The sequence below is a fragment of the Leptopilina heterotoma genome, unplaced genomic scaffold, assembly GCF_015476425.1.
Source record: "Leptopilina heterotoma isolate Lh14 unplaced genomic scaffold, ASM1547642v1 Lhet_228, whole genome shotgun sequence".
In the NCBI taxonomy this organism is placed as follows: Eukaryota; Metazoa; Arthropoda; class Insecta; order Hymenoptera; family Figitidae; genus Leptopilina; species Leptopilina heterotoma.
In genome coordinates, this window is record NW_025110946.1 from 389864 (window position 1) to 414948 (window position 25085).

The 25085-nt window shown below is 30.6% G+C and overlaps 1 protein-coding gene and 1 long non-coding RNA gene across 2 annotated transcripts in view; one reads left to right on the forward strand and one right to left on the reverse strand.

Moving 5' to 3' along the window:
• The window catches only part of LOC122502358, a 152157-nt gene that overhangs the window by 117465 nt on the left and 9607 nt on the right, over positions 1 to 25085 (forward strand). The window lies entirely within an intron of this gene.
• On the reverse strand, positions 10167 to 12081 carry LOC122502363. Its single transcript, XR_006301633.1, has 2 exons — positions 11847 to 12081; positions 10167 to 10550 (listed from the first exon to the last, which is right to left on the reverse strand). It is a non-coding gene; the product is annotated as an uncharacterized LOC122502363 (long non-coding RNA).

Sequence of the window (25085 nt, forward strand, 5' to 3'; positions counted from 1 at the left end):
TATTGTAATAATTAATTATAATAATAAAATAAATTTATGATTATACTGATAATGTAAACTATAACAATAAATGACGAGATCCGCAGTCGGATCCGCCCCAGCACCGAGCCAGTACAGACCTAACATCCGTCATTCTTCCGACGCGCGTAGAAGAATGAAATCTGCAGGCGGAACAAATCCAGTACCGCGCCAGTACTGACGAAAGTAGAAAGGCGGATCCAAAAGTCGGAGCCTAATCTGTTCCGCGCCGGTTGCATTTTAGGATCCGAATCGGTACAGACCATCGGTGCTGGCGGTCCGTACGGGCGCGGATCCCAGGCGGTTGTATAATCCGACATTCGTCCGACTTTTCCTCCTGGGTAACGTAGATTTTTATCCAGTAACACGAATGCGCATTCCTATATCAATTCTCATAAAAAATCCTGTGCCAAATCCATATGTGCTTTTTTATGGATTTCTACGTAGATTCTTACAATCATTCTAGGATTTTTTATAAATTTATAGTTAGTATTCTATGTAAGATCTTATGTAGGATCCTACATAGGGATTTTCAGTAGGATAAATATTTAAAAAGTTTATATAATTATGTACTATTTAAATAAAAAATATCTCAATTCGAAAAATATTTCTGTATATAAAAACAAAATTCCCCAACTCCATGCCTTTTTCACCATTGAGAACGGTAACCTTCCCTTAAAACAAGAAATAATAAAATTAAAATATTCGCAATTCGCCTAACGACTAAATTCACTCTCTCAATTCAACTCAATAAATGAGCGATTCCATATGTCAAGTGATCAAGGCGTTTTACGGTCAATACTTATTTTGATAATTTTTTACTCTTAAACATTTAAACAAAAAAATTTGTCAAGGTTCAGTTTCTATAGATTTTTTCATGCTTTTTCAACTGGCAGTAAGCCTTTTAAAAATAAAATTTGTTTAACCTAAAAAATCAAAATTAGAAATAAATTTGACTTTTGGGGGGAAGGATACGATTTTTTTTAAACCAAAGCTGAGGTTTTTCTCTATAAGGACATATCCCAGTAAAAAAAAAAGTATTCAGAATAGAGAAAAAGTATTGGTGGAGACGTTCGGTGAATGCGTTTTCGCGACAAAACCGTATTGGTGGGTTACGGTGAATACATTTTGCTTACCGTGAATACTTTTTTTTTAAACTTTCGATTTAAAGATTCCTAAGCAAAGTTGAGAATATTTATTAAGAGCGTAAGTGACCTGAAGTATAAAAATGACTATTGCGAGAAGGAAATAAGAAATTTTGAGAAAAAACGAAAAATTAAATGTGACAAACAGATTGTCAAATGTTGATCAAGTACCATATGCTTTTCTGTGCCTACAACGTATGATGATTAAAAGGAACTTTGACGTTACCGGCGGAACTTAATGTTTCACATACATTTACTTGGATTTCTCAAGTTTCTGTCGGTATCGTCAATGTTCCTTTTCATCATCATACGTTGTAGGTTTGTCACATTTAATTTTTCGTTTTTTCTCAAAATTTCTTATTTCCTTCTCGCAATCGTCATTTTTATACTTCAGGTCACTTACGCTCTTTATAAATATTCTCAACTTTGCTTAGGAATCTTTAAATCGAGAGTTTAAAAAAAAGTATTCACGGTAAGCAAAATGTATTCACCATAACCCACCAATACGGTTTTGTCGCGAAAACGCATTCACCGAACGTCTCCACCAATACTTTTTCTCTTTTCTGAATACTTTTTTTTTTACTGGGATAGATAAAAAAGTGGGCCTAGAATGTTTAAACACTGAAAAATAGTTTTCTTCTGACCGGAGCGCTGCGGACTGCCGCCCAACGGGAAGTTGCCAATGTTAACGATTGGTTCAATAATGGGCCATGCTTGGTGCCCAATGGTTTTTTCTTGGCAAAACAATTGGCAACCATCATTGGACCACCAATGGTTTAAACTTGGGATGATCACGCTACTGCCAATGATCGGTAGCCAAGCATCGGGCCAATATTAGTTGCCAAGGAATTGCCAAGAAAACAAAATCGATTTTTAAAAGCTTGATTTTTTATTGGCAGCCAACAAAAAACCAAGGTTTTAAAAATTGTTTTTTTTTAATTATTAATTAAAATTTATTTTTAAAAAATATATTTTTCAAAAATTTATTTTTTAAAAATATATATTTTTTTAAATTAATAGAACATATTAATTTAATTTGTCACCTCTGGTAAAACAAAGATGAAAGACTGATAAATTCCCTCACTTTATATCTTACAGTGGAGGGATAACTGTGAATGTCTTTGCGAGAGAGGAGCAGGTACTTATATAGAGCCAGTGAAACAGGTCACAAGCGAGAAAAAATCACTAGCATGCACTCTGGCGGCGCTTGTCGGAACTGTTTTCTGGCGCGCATGCATATCCTGACGTTATCGACACAGCGCTTGGCAACCAACGTTGCGCCAAAAAAAAAATACAAAATAAAAAAAAAAATAAAAATAAAAAAAAAAAAAAAAAAAAAAAAAAAAAAAAAAAAAAAATAAAAATAAAAAAAAAAAAAAAAAAAAATAAAAATAAAAATAAAAAAAAAAATAAATAAAATAATAAATAATAAATAAAATAATAAATAAATAATAATAATAATAATAATAATAATAATAATTAATAATAAATAAAATAAAAATACAAAATCACATAAAAAATGTTACGAATTTGGAACAATGAAACGTGAAATACGTAAAAGAAAACAATTATCCAAATGTTACCGGCAGGTAAAGCAGTTCTCTTTTTCCTTCCATATTATCTCTATATACAGCAGACAAGTTAATACCGACGCGACGAGACAAACTTCAACATATCTATTTATAACGCGACTTTTGGTACACCCCGTATAGAATTTAACGAAACTCTGTGTTCGAGGATTCACGATAGACAGCGAAGTGAAAACTCAAACCACGCGTTTTTAGATTGCACGAAACATTTTTACCATTTTCTGATAAAATGTCCGTGTGGGAAATGAGGAGGAGAAAGAGGAGGTTATGAGGATGAAAGGAAGGTTGAAATGATGTGTAGAGAGAATAGATGAGGATAGAACGTGGAGGGAAAGGAGAGTAGGATGGTTATTGGGAGAGAAGGCATGGATCGAAAGAAGGAATGGAAGAGAAGTAAGAATGGGTAGGGAATGTGTGTGGGTGGATGGGGTAAAATGGTGCGTGAGAGAATGTAATGGACGAGTGCTTGAGGTTGGAATAGATGATCGGGTGAATGGGGAGAAATGAAGAAGGATAGGAATGAAGATGGAGGTTAAGGATTTAAAGGGGTGGGGCGTTAATGGGGAATCAGTCAGTATGGACAAAGGGAACTGGAAACGGAAGCCCTGGCACTGGCGAATTTTGAGTGGATGAGTGTGATGAGAATAGGTTAAGTTGCGTGTTGGTTGAAAAATTGTAATTAGGTTAAGGATATATGTAAATAATTGTAAGATTTTGTAATTTTATTTTGTAAAAGGATCCTTGAACCCTGCTGTGCGCAGGGAGAGTAAATAAAAACTACATACACACTAAAAAAAAAGTTTTACTTTTAGCCCGTTTTCGAGGCTGAATTTACGGTGTAAACGGAGTCAGCCCCATTAAACAAGGACAGACTTATGTGAAATACATGGGCTGAATTTAAGGTGTAAACGGAGTCAGACTTTTTTTTTCCTGTGTACAAAAAAAAAATTTTCACACTTCGTCACACACAGCTTGACACCCCCCCCCCCCCCACCCCTAAGAGTGTGACGTAGTTTATGAACGACCCCTTAGACGGCAATAAGACGAATTTTAATATTTAAAAAATAAAACTGTTCCGTCTTGAAAAGATAAAGTGAGCGGGTTTACCCTGGAAAATTCTGATTTCGAAATTTGGTATATGTGAATTAAAAAGTTTCTCTAAGTAAAACTAAAAAAGATAAATCAAAAACTTTTTTTTATTTTTTTAGTAGAAATCATAAGCTTTCAAATGATATAAATTAACTTGGATTTAGAGAATAATTTCCTAGATTCTTACCGATCTGAAAAAAAGTGAGCGGCTTTACCTCAGTCTCCCCTATATATTGGGATTAAGCTTACAAGCTAATTTCAATTAAACAAAATCACTTAAAATTATTTTTCTATTTGAATTAAGTATAATTTTTTCTCAGTGACCTATTATAGATTGTATCGCTTTAACCTTTTATGAAAATAATTTTTTTTCAATTTTATATAATATTATATTATAATTTCAATATATACATACATATATGTATTCATTTATTACACACACACATTCACTGTAAAGATATAATATTCAATTACTTTCAAAATGTAATATAAGGTAAATGTCCCAATTTGTGCACGTGTACCGATTTGTGAACATTTGCGCATATATATGTGCAAATTTAAATAGACATCATTTAAATATGTGTTAAGTAGACAACCTGTAATGTATGCAACAGTGCGTGTTTTTGAAACTGACCCAAAGTTAAAGATAATTAAATTCTTCTATATGAATATATCACGGTACCCTGGAACCAATCTCAACCTTTAACATTCTCCCTTTCAAAGATTCCTGTTGCAACTAATTCGGGGAACCTCACTGAATATTTTCTGACAAGAAAAATCAAAATCCGTCGGGCGCTTTTTTTTAATTTCAATTTTTGTGTTTTTAGCGCCAAATTTAAAAAAAAGACTGGTTTTTATGATCATTTAAAGAAAAATTCAACTTCAACTAGTCAAATTTTGTTCAAGAAATTATACAAAACCATAATTCTGGTAGAAAATTTTCCGTATAATCGGAATTTAAAAGTTGAGAAAATCTAGAGTCTGTTTACAACGTTCCTACTGATTTTCAATTTTCTGATTTAAATTTTCTTTCAGTTATTAAATATATAAATAGTGAATACCTAACTTTAGGCAAACTCACATTTTAAAATTCTTAATTTTAACATATTGTTTAACATCGTTATGCAAAAAAAGAGAAATTTGCGATATCATGATTTTGTAGACAGAAGTAGGCCTCCTAAGTTTTCCATCTAAAATAAGAAAAAGGATCAGCACTATGATTGTTTATGTTAAATGATTAATTTTTTCAATAAATAGTATTGTAAAATTAAGCACAAGAAGGGCGTTCAGAAATTTTATTAATTTTTATTTGACTCATAGCATAAAGTAATTTGTCGTAGTCAATGAGTTCATAGCCAGTTGGTTTAGCCTTTCTTGGTGACGTGATTGCTAAAAATTCAAAATAATTCATAGAACCACTTCATTAGTTTATACAAAATCACTAAATGTCAAAACGGAACTTTAATGCAGTGGCCCACTTCTGTCCACAAGATTAATTGGAGGAGAGGCACTAATTGCTGGAGAACACAATTGTACGTCGCACTCTTTAATAACCAACTGAAAGTTGACCTTCTGTTGATAACAAAAGAAAAAATTTTCGGTTGACAGATATGTCACTTGTAAAACCAAAAACGGCGGGTGGCCCACTTCTGTCAATGCTACTCTATTTAAATTATAGTTTTAATAATATCATCATTTAAAAATATCAAGATTAAACGATTACATGTGATTACTGTTGTAGTAACACACAGATGTTAGGAGTTGCTCTGCATAATTTTCTTTTCTCTCATTTAATAGCTGAAAGAAAATTTTAATCAGAAAATTTAAAATCAGTAGAAACCTCGGTAGAAACGTTGTAAACAGACCCTAGATTTTCTTAACTTTTGAATTCAAAATTTTAATTACTGACAAAAAGATGTTCATTTTATAATATTTTGTTTTGCAAATTTGAAAACGTAACTGTTACTTATTGGTAAATTTTGATAAATTTTGAAATTGCACTTATTTTTATAAAATTTGACAGACAATTTGAAAAAAACGACGGTGAGATTTTTTTTTATAATATTTACAGTTTTCCGGATTTTCTGGGATACCGCTGCTTTAATTTCGAAAGCCAACGTCAGATTCCGATTATACGGAAAATTTTCTACCAGAATTATGGTTTTGTACGATTTCTGGAACAAAATTTGACCAGTTGAAGTTGAATTTTTTTTAAAATGATCATTAAAACCAGTTTTTTTTAAATTTGGCGCTAAAACACAAAAATTGAAATTAAAAAAAGCGCCCGACGGATTTTGATTTTTCTTGTCAGAAAATATTCAGTGAGGTACCCCGAACAAGTTGCAACAGGAATCTTTGAAAGGGAGAATGTTAAGGGTTGAGATTGGTTCCAGCGTATTGTGATATTTTGTAAAAGGAAAAATGGAAGTTTTAAATACTTTTTGAATTTCTTCATTCAAGTCTCATTGAATGAAGTTTTGTTCTAATGCCTGGACTAAAATTAATTAGATAGGGGAGACTAGGTGCAGTTGTTACAATTTTGATAAAAACAGTTACTGTGATTAAAGTTTAACTCCAATTTGTTTGGTCAAACGATTAAATCAAAGGTATATTATCTAGTTTTAAAAGGCCATAATTGATTTAGCTCTATATCTATTATTTAATTAACTAGAATCATTTGAGTAACAGCGTGTAAATTGTAACAACTGCACAAAGTGAATGTCGGTTGTTACAATACCAAAAATCATCTATAAAATTTCTAAATTGAAGACAAATAATTTTTTATAACCATTTTTATTAATTATTTATAATTTTTGGCTCAACGTAATAGTACGTGACAGTTCCATAGAGATGGCAGCATTCATATTATTGTTTCGAAATGAAAGAAACTTAAAAAAGTTTTTTTTCATTATTGTTGAAGACGAATTTAGAAAACCCATGAGAATTTTCATAAAAAATGAGTGTGATTACATTTTTGACAAATATTTTACATTTCAAACGAATCTGCTGGATTTTGGAAAAAATATCCGTTCTCATTAGAGGTGTGCAAAAAGCTCGAATAGCCGAGCCGAGCCCGAGCCGGGCTCGATGTATCGGGTACCCGAAATTTTCGAGTACTCGATTTAATTCGAGCTTTTAAATAAAAAAAGATTATTTTTTTTAACAAAAATTTAATTAAAAATGAATGTAGAAAATTTTGATTTTCTCAAGGACTCGAATCAAATCGAGTACTCGAAAATTTCGAGTACCCGAAAAATTCGAGTACCCGAAATTATTCGAGCTTTTTATAAAGCTCGGCTCGGCTCGAAAAATGAAAAGCTCGAAAATACCCGATCGAGCTTCGAGCTTTTTGCACACCTCTAGTTCTCATTATCACTTGTAACAACTGCACAACAGGTACATTTCTTACAATAAAACACTTTATTAAAAAAGTATAGGGGAGCGTGGGGGAATTGGAACCCCTTAAGGAAAATTATTTAAAAAACCAACTTATCTTTATAATGATACATTGTTTTCGTTATTTCTTACTCATTTCGTTATTTATCTTTAATTGTGTTTAATTAGAAACTTAAAAAGAGAAAGTAAATTGGAAAAAAAAATTTTTCAAAAAAAAAATACATTTTTTGCGATCACCCAATTTGTGGGGTAATGGGAGCTTTCACTTAAAAATTTAAAAAATTTCTATATTTTAGGAATATTTTTTGTTTTCTAATAGAAAAAAGTGTTAATACTTACAATGAAGCCAAAACTTTAGACTTAGAATACATTTTTTCCTAAATTATAATTGAATAAAAAATTTTTGAAAAATATTAAATTTTTCATTTTTCCCACCAAAAATTATTTTTTAATTAAAAGTTTTTTCATAAGGTGATATCTTTTACAATTTTCAAAGAAATAACGAAAGACGCAACATAGTAACGAAAATTCTTTGGTCTGACACTAATTCTCCCATTACCCCACAGAATTTTTACAGGATAAAATTTGAATAAAAAAATAAAAACATAAACAAATTTTATTATTATTTCGATTTTTATACAAGTATACATATCTACACATATTTACCTATAATATAATGAAAAAACAGAACTAAATAATACGATTTTAACTACTTATGGTGATGTTTAAAAATATTTGGCATTTTACAACGAAAACACAAAAAATACATTTTCCCTTGTCTTTACTAAAAATTTGTCAAGAATGTAATCGTTTGTTTTGGAATGATAAAAACAAAGATTGTAGAAGATTTTCTAGACATTGCAGCGAATTTGAAGGCTTTTAAGTGCGTAAAATTTAAAAGCTCCCATTACCCCACGCTCCCCTACACTAAATGTGGACCCAAGGCAGTTTTTTAAAGCTTAATCCTCATAGAATTGATATTAAAAAAATTTACTTTGTTAAGTTTTACGGTCTATTAATTATTTAAAAAAGATCAGGCAGAGAAACTTTTGGCCTCTAAAAACCAATGTGCCTATTTTTTTTACTTGTAATGCTTGCATATGATTTTTAAACATATTGCAGTAAGTTCGTACACTGAAAAAAATACATGAGACATTTTCAACTACATCCCCTTAGTAGAGTAAAAAGTAATAAAACGAACTACTTTTTTAGTTAGTCTGGCTACTTTTAATACTTATTTTAACTGTTTTATGTAGTTAAAAATTATTAATTAAATTAATGTAATTTTACAGTTAACTTTGTAACTGCAGGTATGTTATAGAAATGACTACAGAAAGTAGTAGATTCTACTACTTAAAGTAGTTCGATAGACTAATTTTGTAGTAGTTTTTACTTCTTCTAGGAGTTGAATTATTTTCCATGTAATTTATGTTATAGATTTTTATAGAAGATTATCAACTGTGAGAAGTTGTAAATGCAACTACTTTAAGTAGTAAAATTAACTACAGTTATCAGTTGAACTGTGTCTGGAATGCCTTTAAGTATTAAGCAACTCATCGAAGCGGGCGAGCGTGGTTAGGTGGTTGGGTTATCGGTTTACGAATGTTAGGGTCGAGCGTTCAACTCCCGACGCTTAGAGATTTTTCTCCGTTAGGTATATAGACATTAAATAAATAAGGTATAGGTAAACAAAAGTGGGTAGGGGGAAATATAAAAAAATACAACTCGATAATATTTATAATAAATTATAAATAATTTTATTTTACCATTTTCAGTAGTTACTTTATTACTGAGTTATTTTAGTAACTTTAACTACATATCAGCAGTTAATTCTACTGCAAAACTGTCATTGGTTCCTATTTAACTAAGAAAAGTAGTTAATGCAACTGTATTATCACTTCATTCAACTAAATATCTGATAATTAATGTAAGTTCAAAATTATCTTTGGGGACTTATTGAACTAAGGAAAGTAGTTAAAAAGTAGTCAAATCTACTAAGAATTTTTTTCAGTGTAGTGAAAGTTTCTGAGTTTATAGAAAACTTCGTCAAGGAATCTTAAATATCCGTTAGTGCGAAATTAGTTTCGTAAAATGTACTGAACTAATTTTTTCCGTGTACCTTAACGATTCCATGTTTCTTAAATCTTTTTTTAATGTTTTTTCACATGATATACAAAACTTTTTTTATCTTGTTAATGAACCGGGGTCACAAAAAACACTATACTGTCACTACTTTCGATTCTCCAAAAATGTAATGGAACAAAAAATTAGGTGTCACCAGGGATGGGTACGTAACATACTTCATGTATGTTACCCGGGTTTGTTACGCATGTATGTAACTCGTTTGGTTTGCACTGATATGTATTACTACTGGATAGAGGACACCAATGCTTTGGCCGTTTCAATCTTGTGTCCAAGTCGAAAGTTGGCCACCATTGGTGGCAATTTTTCATTTTGTAGCGGGTAAATTCAAAAGTATAAAAATATGATTGTTTAATCTTAATACTTAAGAAAAATAATTTTCAAGTGAAATCACTACCCAAGAGTAAAAGAATTATTATTTTAATAATAATTTCTGAAAGTAAACAAAATTATTATTTTTAATCATGGATGGGTATAAAAATAATTATTTAGAAACAATTTATCGAAACAGCACATAAAATTATTGGAAATAAAAAGATATGTCCTTAATTATTTAACTAATAATACGATTAATTTATTATTAAAATTTGTGTTATTTACAAATAAAAATAAATTCAAAAGAATTGTTAATTACACACTAAAAAAAAGTTTTACTTTCAGCCTATTTTTGAGGCTGAATTTAAGATGTAAACGGAGTCAGCCCCGTTAAACAAGGACAGACTTATGTGAAATACATGGGCTAAATTTAAGGTGTAAACGGAGTCAAGACTTTTTTTTCCTGTGTAAATTGTTAATTAATTCAAATTTATTTGTATTAAAATCTTGTCAAATTTCATTACTAGAAATGAATGGTATTTTTTTATATTTACAATTAAAAATTTCCTGAACAAATTTATACCATATTTTTAAAAATACTAGTTTAGAAAAGTCCATTATAAATAAATTTTTATATTGGACATCAGTAAATTTTTGAAATTAAAAATATGCATTTAAAACACAAAATTAGTGAAGGCCGTAGACAATTGTATATTTCTTTATCCATCGGTTGTTGTAAGTATCATGGCTGATTGTGCAAAAATATTATTCTTCTTTGCATATAATTATGTATATGACTTTCTGCTACAGCAGTATCAGTGGATGCAATTTTCTCTTCCTATAAATGCTGTTGTAACTGTAAAATAAAAACATTGTAAGTTAATTTCCCCTGCAAAAATATGTCAATTTTTCCAGCAGTTTCTTATCATTCCATGGAAAACTTTAATTAATTTTTAAATTTTTTAAATTTTTTTTTTTTTTTTAATTGTATATAAATTAAATAAAATTGTTTAAATTATAATGAAACAGATAAATACTGTGGAAGAAAGGCATAACAGCATAACTGACATTTTTATCAAATTTGAGATAACATCAGATTTGTATATATTTAATATTGCTCTTCAAAGTTCAATAGCTGAAAAATCATTAAAATGGTTATTAATGTAGAAAATAATGGAAAACATAATCGCATAATTGCGTTTTTGACAAAAGGAGACCAGCATAATAACATAACTGCATTCAGTTTAAAAAACAATTGACATAATTAAGAATGAAAATAACCTTTATGAATAAAAACAATAAGAATTTTGTAATAAAATGTTTTTAGTAAAATACATTTTTCGTACTTTAAATTAAATATATTTATTTTAATAAAACTGGAACAAATTTTTTATTGGATAAATTGTGCATTTAATTATGTACTTATTTTTAAGGGTATTTTTTTAAATTTTGGAAAGAATATCAAAAAATGAATTGAAAAATTCTTCAAGTTGAACAGTAAAGTAAATTTTTTTTCTCGTTTTAATAAATTAAAAACATTTTATAAAAAATAAATTTTATAACTAAATAAACTCTTACAATTTTTTCTAACGAATTAATAGTTTAATTTGTCTTTGTGTGAATAATCTTTGTATTATGACAAATCAAACCAAAATAAATTGTGACATTAAAAGTGTCTGAAGTTGGACTCATATACAATTTGAACTTGCATAACCGCATAAGTGCAATAAAACTCATGATTCCGATGAAAAATTATCAAAATTTATATTAAATCGTGTGTTTTATTAAATGTTATAAAAGAATTTTGAAAATATATTAAATAATAATACTAAATGCAAAAGACCGAACAAATCTGTTGATTTTCTGAATTCACAGAAGTGAGAGAACATTAAAATTAATTTATCTCGAAATCATGACAAATGCAGTTATGCTGTTATGCCTTTCTTCCACAGAATATACCTATCAAGTTGAGTCTCCAATAAGACAAGGTGCGCATCGATGTTCATAGCTATAGGTATACTAAAGTATGCTGTGGTATATCTATAGCTATGAACATCGATGCGCACCTTCTCTCACATTGGAGACTCAACTTCAATGAAACAAAAATTTGATATACACAAAAACATAACCTACTTTTAATCAGTTTACTTACGTGTGAAAGGAACGATCAACATCTGCTACTTGTGGCTCTCCGCAATAAATAGATTTACGTACCATTATTTACTAGTTGCATATGATCTGACTAACTTCGGACTAAACCGGACTAATAACGGATTCAATAGTTATAAAAAAACGGTATTGATTTTAAACTTAATTCAGGGTGAAAAACTCCACAATAAACAGTACTGTTGCGCACAAATTCTGGATTAGTCCGAAATCGGTCCGACTTTTTATTCAGGGTATTTACTTATGGAAAATAAAATATTTACTTTTGCAGTCAATTTGATTTTAAACTAGTATTATTAGTTATCTTTTTTAATATTATAATTAACACTCATGCGTTAGATTTTTATCATTTCTTTTCGTGGCACTTGATAAATTCTATTATGAATTTGAAACCTTATGCGAGCGTGGTATATATATATATAGGTACATAGAAAAAAATAGAAATTTCAGAATTTACCAAAATTAAAAATAACAGAATTTACATACATTAGGAAACTCAATATTTACAAAATAGACACTATACAAAACTTTCTTTCTTAGCAAGGATATACTCAACAAACTGATACAATTTTTTAATGGAGTCAACTTGTGGATTGTTAAAAATTTCAAAAATGGAGATTGATTTTAGAGACATCATCTTCCGCACTACAAATAAATTTCTTTCTTTCCTGATTATGAAATCCACACTCAACCAAAACATGGTAACCAAATTCAACATTCACGAGGAGACCACAACCACCGCAAAATCCCTCACACCTCCAATGATACCTATTGTCATTTAATCTTATTTTTGTTTGAAAATTGTTCACGAGCCTCATTTGAGCAATTATACTAAAATATTTTATTGGTATACAAAATTTAAAATACTGTTGCATATCCTTGCTTACAGAAAGGTATGGGAGAAGTTGCAGTGATCAAGATTTACATAGTCGAGACATATCTTCCTCGTATAAAAAATTTCCATACTCAGACACCCAAAGCATCTTATTCAACTGCAGTGAAATCAGATTAAGATTTTCCCATTCTGAAAATCTATTGATTGACTTAAAAAACCACCTATTTGGGCACACCAGTTAAACTTATGTGTTACACCCTACTAAAAATAAAATCAGGAATGGTCAGACAAATGGTCAGGCCGCCTGACCACTTTAATCCAGTTTTCTTACGATTCTGGATGGATCTCGTCAGAAATCTATCACAACTGATCAGGAGGAAGTTTAAAGTGGTTACAAGTTTGCTACTATCCCCTCCTCTTTGTTGACCCCGCCCATAATTGGTGACTATTTGAGACCATTTGTATCTCATTTTTGACCATATTTTTAAGCCACTTCTGTTTTATTTATTTAAACAATATGCAAAAAGTTTCAACAAATTAATTTTAAAAAATATATTTTATTAATTAATATCAGTTTGTTTACATACGGAACAACTTGAAACTAATTCCCGGAATTAAATTAAAATTTGGAACCTACGGGGATCGAACCCCGACGCATAACCTAACCTGGTGCCTAAACTAACTGCCCTAACGACTGCGACTACCTAACCGACTTACATATTTCTCGATTCAACTGTCTATATAAAGAGCAACTGTAAAATAATAAAATTCAATTACCAATATTATCAATAAATCAGAATAAACTGTTAATTATAATGCAAATACTTCTCATAATAAGTACTGACTGGTATAGTAAATTACTAATATTATGAAACAAAATTTATTATTAATTAACTATATTAAATAATTACAAGTAAATATACATATATTAAATTAATATATTATAAATATACATTAAATAAATATATTAAATAATGTTAAAAGAATGGTCCGAATGTTTTGATTTATTTACCTACTTTTGCTGTATAATTAATTCAATAATTATACCAATTTGAAAAATGAGAACTTTTGTTAAGTTAAAAGAACAATTTTTATAATAGAATAATGTATTCTGAAATGTTTAAAATAAATTTGAAAGATTTTATATGTATATATAAATTTTCATGAGACTTTACCAAAATTAGAAAGATGTACCAAAATTTTTATAGGTTATGTGTTCACACATTTCAGAAATAGTCAAGAATTTCAGAAATGGTCAGGAATTTCAGAAATGGTCACAGCTTCGAAAATGGTGGGAGTAAAGTGGGAGGAGCTTGGAAAGTATTTGGTTAGGAATGGTGAGAAACGTTCGAAAACGTCAGAAGTGGTGAGACTGTTCAGGAATGTTCAGAAATTCTGACCATTTATGACGATTCCTGATTTTATTTTTAGTAGGGCAGTGTTATTTTCCGACAATCTTTTTAACTTTATAAAACATTTTTGAGGATAACGATCATTGTCCATGGCAAGTATCTTTTCGATAAAAATTGGAGTATAAAATTGAATTTGAAATTTCTCAATTTCGTTTCCGAACCTTACACCCCAAATGTACACATTATACACACGCATAGAAAGGGTTTGCTGTGCGAACATTTTGCTGCCACAGCAAACCTTGTTCGTTGAAATAGGGACAGCGAAAAAGTTCGCTGTGAGATCAAACAAGTTCGCTATGACAGCAAACTCGCATAAATTTTTACTAATGTTTGCTGTCACAGCTAACATGTTCGCTGCCACTGCAAACTTCTCAGCTGTGGTAGCTAATTTTCAGAGATTTCACAGCAAACATCTGTTTACTGCTGCAGCTAATTTCTTTTTTTCCGTGCATCAAAACACTCACAGCTAAACTCTCAAACAATCTATTAACTGTCGACCAGGAACTAAGCTTCATTTTTTTAATTAAGGAAATTGTCTTAAATTGTGCAAGGTTTGCTTTATATATTATAGCGTTCGTGGCATTTAAGAGAACTGCAGAATTAGAAAAGGGGACACCCAGATACGTATAATTAGATACTATTTCGATTTTTTCTTTTTCACCATATAAAAAAGGCCCAATATTTTTATCATGACAGTGGCCACACTTTCTAAAAATTATTATTTTGGTTTTATCTACGTTAATATCCAATTGGTTCAATGTACAATACTTGTAAAGTGCCTTCAATATCCCGTTCATGGCTGACTTTGAGTCCGCCAGAAGCGCAATATCGTCCGCAAATGCCAAAAGTATTATTTCTGTCAAATGATCTATTGACACTCCCCTGATACCCTCAGCCCTCAAGAATTCTTCAATATATGATCCGCGCAGCTTCGGATTTTCCTAAAACCTGCTGGTGTTCTGGTAACAGATTGTTGTTTTCAACCCACTCATTCAATCTTTTTGTTAAAACCTGAGTAAAAACTTTAGTTATGGTTTTCACTAAAGCGATAGGACGATAATTAGAGGGATATTTTACGTCTCCCTTTTTATATAACATTCTTAAGAGAATATTAGCCCAAGAATCTGGAACTTTCCCTGAATCCCAAATTTTATTATATAAAAGGGTTAAACAATCTAGACCATTCTTAGAAAGATTTTTGAAAAACTCGTAAGTGACGTTATCAGAGCCGGGGGCCTTATTATCCTTACATTTTTGAAGGCTCAATTCAACCTCATCTCTAGTTATACGTTCATCCAAAAAAGGGTTATCTATCTTGTTCCCAAGGATTTTATCTCAGATAAAGGGGGCATCACCAGATATTGGAGCAAAAACCGAGTTAAAATAATCATGCCATGTATTTAAATTTATTATGTAAATATTGGAAGAACGCCATCTAAATGAATTTATAACTTTCCAAAACGAAGCTGAGTCCCTTACAACCATCAGTCGATCCAATAAAGAATTATTGTAATTTTCCTTTTTCCTTAACAGTAAATTGTTATATTCTTTTTTTTCTCATTATAATAAATTACAGAATTTATATCATTAAATCCATCTGATTTACAAGTTTATAAAGACTCCTTTAACAAATTGTTCAGATCAACACAGGCTTGATCATACCAAATTTTTGAGGTTCCACATTTATTATGCACAGTTTTAGTCATTCCTATACTTTTAGCATTTTGTACAATCTTCCCTATCAGATCATTTTCCATTTCATCAACCGTGACATTACCATTACTATTTAAATTACATGCTGGCATAATAGAAATATATTCATTTTTTTATTAGGAATCCATTTTAAACCTGAAGTGAGTTTTTCAAATTGAATTAAAATATTAAAATTAGTTATTATAGGAGAATGATCTCATGCAGTTACAATGCATTTCAACTCAAAATCCCAGACATACTTCGCACCTGTTAGATTTGTCCAAAACGTGTCAATGACTGACTTTCCGTTTTTATTAAAAAAAGTATAATTTGCAGGACAGTCACTTCTAGATCTACCATTAACTAAAATAAAACCATTGTTCTCCAATAAAAACAATAATTCCTCCCTCCTTTTGTAACTTTTCGAGTCTAAACTACACCTCTCTTAAGAAATATACCAATTATTTAAAACTATCTCATTGGACAGCTGATTGAGGTTCCCCGTTCTCGAGTTAAAATCCCCACCCAAGTTTATTGGCAAATCGGAAAATCTCGAAGATATCCGATCAATTTGAAAACTCAATGTAGACAAAAAGGAGTCAAAATTAGATGTGGGAGGAGTATATAAAACCAATTATAAATTAAAATTTTCTACTTACAAATTTAACGAAAATACATTCCTCATTTATAAACAGATCTTCGCTTGAATATTTTTTTTGTATACCATAAGTACACCACTCGCTTTTCCTCTTGTTGCTATCCTCGTCGCCTTGCTGTAGATAATATCACAATTGGGGAAATGGCTTGAAATGAAAAGTGATGGATCATACGTAGCCCAAGTTTTATTGACACACACTATATCAATATTGTTTACTTCTGGAAGCACATCAACAATATTAGGCCCCTTACGTTCTAGAATATAATCTTTGTCTGAGTTATGCCTAGTTATGGTTTCTCATTCATTTTTTATCTTTATTTGAATTAAGATTGAGAAATTTATTAAGTGTACCATTGTTGACATCAGATTTTAAGCTTTTTATTCTTTTTCCTCCAACATTTTTGGAGCCGTGTGGTCTACTTCTCTTCCTGCCACCTGTGGAGATGACTGAATCTGTAGAATCCTCCACCTCTTCATCTGAAGACCCGTTATCATAAAGATTATCTTTACGCTGGGAAACATGAAGATATTTTAGAATCATATCTAGGTCATATGTTTTATCGTCCATGATAATATGATGTCCTCTGATCTGCACATTTTTTCCCTGGTCCTCAAGCAGAAGTTTACAATCAAGTAGTAGGCTGTATTGTTCTCTCCTTTTTTCTCGATATGTTTTAGAGAAATCATTTAAAACTCCGATGTTCATGTTACCAAAATTCTTTACCTTACGAAATATATCTGCTTTGATATCTTTATTGTTGAAAGTAATAAGAATTGACCTTGAACCTTCAGTGTTTCCTATTCTCTTAACGGACACTATTTTCAATATCACAAATAACATCGGCCTTGTCGAATATTTGTTTATCAGTTCCCGTCAAATTTCCATTTTCGGTTGGAGAGTCTTGTACTTTAAATAAAATAATGTTATTAATTTTATCTTTATTTAAGAAAACCTCCAATTTCATTTCATAGTTATTTAATTTATTTTGGAGTAGTTTATTTTTCAATTCCATTTCACTCACTTTTTCACTATTCAAGTTAACAAATTTCTCAAGATAAGCGTTTTCTTTTGTTAAAACCTGCAATTCACATTGCACTTTATCCAGTTTATTGTTGAGAACTTTTGTATCACTTTGAATGCCCATTAATATATTTTTAAGGTCATCGTTGGAAGTCATTTTGATTTTTGTGCACCAAAAATCAAAAAGAAAAGTAAATTTTAAGGTACTACTACACTTTAGAAGGCTCTTAAAAGACCAAATTTAAAAAATGTTTTTCTTATGTCTTTTATTATAAATATGAAAAAAAAACTTTTTTGCCTGTATTAGTACATATTTGGAGAATAAAAATAATGGTTTGTTTTTAATTTTTATTTAATATCATAATCTGCAGACAGCTTCCAGATCGAAACTCCAAAAAGTTAATTGTCCAATTGCGGACAGTTTATCTCAAGATTGACAAATTGGAACCAAAAAGCCAAACTGCTTTTCAAAAAGGAAGGTGTCTTGCATAGAAATCCACCACCAATAATAAAAAATCGACTAAAATAAAAAATAGCAGATGTTTCAATAATTTGTTTAAAAATACACGTTTTTCAGTATTTTTCTAGTCTGCAAAAATGTTTCTTTTTAATTTTTTGACTATTTTCTGGTGAATTCACACACAGGACATGCTAACAAACAAAACGACTTATTATTTATTAAAATCGGTTTAGTAGATTCAGAGATAAAGTGTCCGCAATTTGAGAAAACGTTATTTTGAGAAAAACGCGTTTAAACTTATATGTATCGTTAGAGGCCATCCATAAATTACCTAAAATTCTTTTGCAAATTGAAACCCCTCCACTTTTTTTATGTCAGACACTTACATACATTAGCATAGTAATGTTTCTACTGGTCGTAACAAAAAAGCTGGACCCCACCAACCCCTTTACTTAATTTGTCAATGGCTCTTTATATTTATTGAATAATTTTTGAAAAATTTACTTTTATTTTTTACAATTGGTTATGAATACTTTAGGAGGTGTTTTCTGAAGTCATAAGAAGTTAAAAAATACAAGAAAAAAAAATAAAATTTTTTTAAATTCTAAAGTGTAGTAGTAGGGGAGGATGGGGCAAGGATAGTTAAGGGGCAAGGATAGTTAGTTGCTGTTTTGCTTAGACGGCTTGCTCAAAAATCGCGTAATTCATAGTATATTCGCGTTTTAACACCAAAAGATGATTGTAAAAATTGCAAGTCAATCTGTCGCCATTTGCGAAGTTGGGAGATTATTTTTGAAAAAAGTCTGTTTTGCTAAAATGTCAACGTAATGTTTATCATATTGTTTTCTACATTAGAATTTCAGAATATTTTTTACGTAAAATGTTTTCCGGAGTGGAATTTCCTGCTGAACACGAATATCGTATTTATTTTCAAATTAATTCACGTCGTTCCTTAAAATTTAGAAAAAACTGAAATATGGACTCATGGGGCAAGGATAGTTAGAGATAATACGGCACGGTAAAAGCGTGTTAATACCATTGAAAATTTTAAAAAAGTGTTTAATTGTTCTTTTTAGGTTGATATACATAATGGTGCGTAATTATATACGGAAAACGAAGCTTATGACCAAGAAATTGGTGGTCGTCTGAAAAAAATTGTTTAAACTTCTGATTCTAGTTCAGATGAATTTTAATATAATAATTGCAATTCAGAAAATGTTCCATACATATTTTTAATACTTGGGATATCAATATTGAATAGTCTAAAACCAGTAAAATAAAAAAAAACAAAAATTTACTGATTTTCTATAACATTTTTGGCATTCGAATTCTTTTAACTATCCTTGCCCCGGTACTGGGGCAAGGATAGTTAAAAATTTTTGTTTACTTTTTCATTCATATCTCGTAGGGATTTGAGTCTACAGTAAAATAATGTACAGCAAAATTATAGCCAAATAACCAGGCTTTCCAAAAATACTTTTCATTTGCAGATACATAATCAAGTTTGGCCGCTAGATCCGAAAAGGTCTTACCTAACTATCCTTGCCCCATCCTCCCCTACTAAGTGAGGAAAATTAGGCAATTTAAACCGAAAAACAAACAAAATTACAGAGCGGTACGTAAACACGTCTGTTCAACTCGAAAGGCTAGTCGCAACTCGCGTTAGAAATTTTAAGTTAATGTAAATAAAATTGCGATAGGTAAATCGAAAAATATGTTGAATGTACCATACAAGTAATAATAATTAATATGTGTAACTTGTATAATTATTTTTTTATTAACATTCACTAAATTGTCCGGACTAATTTTTGACTGTTTCGGACTACTTCCGGATTCACTAGTTAAAATTAACTGATTAATTTCTGACTTCATCCATCGGACCAACTCCGGTTTCACTAGTTGTTCACAAACCGTATAGAGTTCGGATTTTTCCGGATTAATTTCGGGTGACAAAAACCTGACCATATACCGCATTGTTTCGGACAAATTTCGGATTAGTTCGAAATCTGTCCGGTTTTTTAACCAGGGATGCTTATTTTGATAATTTTTTACTCTTAAACAATTAAACAACAAAATTTGTCAAGGTTTAGTTTTGATAGATTTTTTCTTGGGGGGAAGGATATACGATTTTTTGTTTCTTTAAAAGAAAGCTGAGGTTTTTCTCTATAAGGACATATAAATGAAAAAGTGGGCCTAGAATGTTTGACCGCAGCGCGAAACAGGGTCACGCACAGTGGTACGAATCGTAAATGTAGCCGGACAAGGTCGTAGCTCAAAATTTTTTGAATGAATCTTCATGCCAATTCGTATCTAGGGGTTTATGAAGTCGATGATTGTAATCAGCGACTGATGTTGGTTTTCAGAAATTCAAAATGGCGTATCCAATACGGCGGACAATTTTTTCAAAAAATGTTTTATTTTTATGAAATTCGGTATTTTGAATGTTTAAAACCGGACTTGAGGTTCGTAATCAGAGACCCTAAATACCACTAATTAATGAGTCCCAGTCAAAATGGATCGATTTTTAGAAAAAGTTATCCTTCATATTGGATCCGCCATATTGCATTTTTAAAAACTGACTTCAGATTCGTAATCAACGATCAAAACTATCCATGGGTACCAAAAGTAGCAGAACATTTGAGTGAGTAGATTCGACAAAACTATATTTACCTTTAAGCCATATCTGTTATCTAGGTGTTCAAAATTAAAATTAAAGATGAACGACAATAGACGGTTGCAAATAAAGCATAAATGTTGACTTTTGTCCAGCTAGATTTGCGATTTGTACCACTGTGTCGCGCGCCGCAGCGCTCCGGTCAGTAGAGAACTCTTTTTTCAGCACGCAGAAAAATTCGATTGAAAATTTTATAGTTCAGCAGTAGTAATTTAGATTTGATTCCCAAACTTGACTACCTTTGCGGCTCAAGGATAAAAAACAGGGAAATGAATGGTAAAAGGTTTAAAGCACGTCAGTAGGCTTAACATGTTTTCGTTCTTATGCATACGTATACGCGCAACAAAGCAGACTGAACACATTGATAGGCGCTTTTGGGCGGAGTCCAAGACTAGTCTAGTGCCGAGTCCCATACTCAATATAATGTGAGCAGATCTTCTAGTGATGACCTACATTATTATTTTTATTTGTCAAAATATTTACACTTTTATTGGAATATTCAATTTGAAACTAAATATAAAATCTAAAAATGAAACAACTGAAAATATTAGAATACTTTGAATTATATAAAACTTCTCACTGGGATTTTTATTATTCTTTAGATATTTAAACGTCGAATCTCTTTAAAAATTCAATACAAGTCCTTTGCCATTTTTACTAAAATGATTTGTTTTAAAACGTTTAAAGAAAGAGATTATATTTAAATATCTACAGATTAAATTAGTGTTGCCGCGATAATGGCGAGAGGCGAGACGAGACAGTATTTTTTTAATTAACGCTAAAACGATACAAGACGAGAGAGGTGTCACGAGAGACGAGAATTCTCGACGAGAATTTTTTTTAAATGGCAAAGTTTTATTCTGAAAATATAGTTACGATTAATATATATATAAAATATGATAGATATATGTATACTAAAATCTTTTATGGTTTACGTTGCATTTAATAGTTTTTTTAAACAAAATATAAGAAATTATACACTAACGTCCACGAGTATCAGGACGATTACACGCAACTCTATAAAAAACATGCCATCACTTTTTCAATCATATCTCGGAAATTAAAGGAGATACAAAAAAACTTAAATACGGTTAGAAAGCTGATTAAATTCTGCGTAAAATAAGCCGTCTTTGAAGTCATTTCGTTAATTATTTTTTAAGTTGTAGAGTGAGAAAGAAATAAAAAAAATTATCAAATTTTCTCATTTTTATCTGTTGAATTCAACTTTTTCAAAAATCTAAAAAAATTTAGATAAAATTTTTCTAAAAACACAGAAATCTTCGTTAGAATTTCAGCTTTAAAATAAGCCTTTGAAAATTAAAAAAGATTAATCCGTCTTCGATTTATCATTAATAATGTGAGGCCGTGTTTCGACCGATTAATGCATTGAAATTCAACTGTGACGACTCGATTCTGGTTTCGCGCGGCAGCGAATGAGAGAGAACAGGGACGAATTTATACTGGAGAATAATAAATAATGATGTTTCACGAGTAATATAAAGAAACTCAAAAGTTCATCGTTCCCCCGCATGAATTCGTCCCTGCTTTCTCTCTCATTTGCAGCCGCGCGAAGCCAGAATCGAGTCGTCACAGTTAAGGAGGAATGGTATAGAAATTCAAAACATTCAGAATCTTTTGATATTTTGGGAAATGATTTGCTTTTATATAATAAAGTTACCCAACAAATTTCAGAATTTTTCACTAAATAGTTTACAAGTTAAAAATTATTTAATTTAACATTACCTCTTATGGGGAAAAGACGAATTTGCATGTTTATCATTAAAAATTTAATACTTAAAACATTCAGAATTTTTTGTAAAAATTGTATCTTGAAGGTCAAGATTTAAGCTTTATTAATCACGAAGGTTCTTTTTTATTCACTAATTAGTTTAAAAGTAATTAATTAGTTTCTGGAAGAAAACTAATTTTATGACAGACAAACAGAGAAAACGTGGCAACACTGTATATAAAGTCTCACATGTGACAGCTGTTTAGTGGTACATAGAACCAAGAGATGGCGCCAAAGGTACCAAAAATGACAAATTTTCATTATTTTTAACTACACAAATGCAAATCATAACAAACCACAACACTTGACACTGTTACCAACGATCAGAAAACAAACTACTTGCATTGCGATGTTGTCACGATTATACGCTCATTACAAATTGTTATTTGACAATGTTTATAATTAATAACATTAATATTACAGCATAATAAGACACATATATACGTAATAATAGCATTTTTTCAAAGTTTGCAATGGAATACTCGATAAATCCGAAAATAATTTTTAGAAAATTTCAGTAACTTTTATTTTCTTAGGTTTTAAATTCGTACAGACAGTAACAAAAATTATTTTCTGCTTTTATAAAAAAAATTAATTTCATTAATTTATTATTATCTTTTCCTTATTTAATATATACTTTTTAATATTCATTGATGTCTACTTTTATGATTTCAATAAGAAAAACTGCTATATGTAGCTTAAATAACAAAATTACAAATTCCCCTAAGTGTCACAAACTTTTGTCCCGATTAGGTATACCATTCCTCCTTAAATTTCAATGCACCAATCGGTCGAAACACGGCTTCACATTTTTAATGATATATCGAAGACGGATTAACCTTTTTTAATTTCCGAAGGCTTATTTTAAAGCTGAAATTCTAACGAAGATTTCTGTGTTTTTAGAAAAATGTTATTTAAATTTTTCTAGATTTTTGAAAAAGTTGAAATCAAGAGACAAAAGTGAGAAAATTTGATAATTTTTTTTATTTCTTTCTCACTTAAAAAAAAAATTAACTTAAAAAATAATTAACGAAATGACTTCAAAGACGGCTTATTTTACGCAGAATTTAATCAGCTTTCTAACCGTATTTAAGTTTTTTTTGTATCTCCTTTAATTTCCGAGATATGATTGAAAAAGTGATGGCATGTTTTTTTATAGAGTTGCGTGTAATCGTCCTGATACTCGTGGACGGTAGTGTAAATATTTTATATAAATTATATTTTTTTATACATAATATTTTGTAAATACACTCTTTTTCAACTAAAAGTTGAAATTTAATTCATTTTTCAGTGTTTTTCTTAATGAGCACTGGAACCAAGAATGAAGATACAGGAGCATTTCAGCATTTGATATTTGATAATAAACAAAATAAGTAATTAGTTATTTGAGACAAAAACATTTTTTTTAATGCAAAAAATAAAAAAAAATTTGCATTCTTGATTATTTGAAAATAAATTGTAACTATTGTTCAGCTTAACATTTTTTATTCCAATATGGATAAATTTTAAACCAGACTAATACCTGAAAGACTACTAAGTCTCACCTTAATCGTCAAGTCATTTTTCCGTAATGTGCAAACACGTCAAATTTTTTACAATATGTATACTTTCATTTTAGACTTTACATTTAGTTGCCTAAATTGAATATTCCAATAAAATATAATAACAATTAGGTATTACATAACCGGCTAAAAACAAAATAAACACACTCCTAACCTCAAAATGAGATCAAACATTTCACTTAGATATTCTTCTAAATTCATTTGTAACACTAGAACTTTATCACAAAACTGCACTCACTATTATATTTAAAATTAAAATTTTTATTAATTGAAACAATTAATACGGCACGACGCACACTACGAACTACACCCAAACTTCCGTGTATATCAAAAACAAAGAAACTGAACAAACGCGGGCGCAGGCGCGCCACAGAGTTTCGCATTCCTAAAAACTGGAGAGTTCCGTAAGGAATGCGTTACCGAGCGGACGCGTTATTTTGCTTACGAAATATATATATAGATTTACGGGCTTTATTTAATTCAGTGGTGCTCATTATTGTACGCGATTAAAACCGGGATCCCTTTTAAAGACACATCGTGTCTTATTGTACCTATTTCATAGTGTACTAACCCTTTTAGTAGTAGTTCGTTTCCTTTTAGGTTAGCCAGCCTCGTGGCCACGAAGTAGTATAAGGAGCTTCCACTCTCCGTAAATAGTGTTTCCGATTTTTCTTTTCTGTTTGACGTCATGGTTAGTTAGCGACAAGAATCCATCTCACATGAAAATGTGCAACTCAAGAATTTTTCTCTTTTTCGTCTGCTAAACGGAAAGACGCATGCGCAGATCAACGCGGTCTTTTTTGAATTTATTAATTCACATATCCGCCATTTGTAATGGCGGATCTCTCACCTGAGTTGTAGGTGTTTCCCCGCAAGAGCGCTAGTTTCGCTAACTAACCACGAGCCGAACAGAAAAGAAAAATCGTCATCAAAATATTTCAAACTACCCATTGAGTGGAAGCTCCTTATACTACTTCGTGCTCGTGGCTGAGCGCGCGTATCGCAGAGACATGGCCTCTAGAGCGAAGATTCAGACTTCCGAATGGATTTTTCCGATGAGACGGAGGAGCAGAGAGCTGCAAGGAATTTATTGTATTATCAACAACAATCGTTAAAAAATGT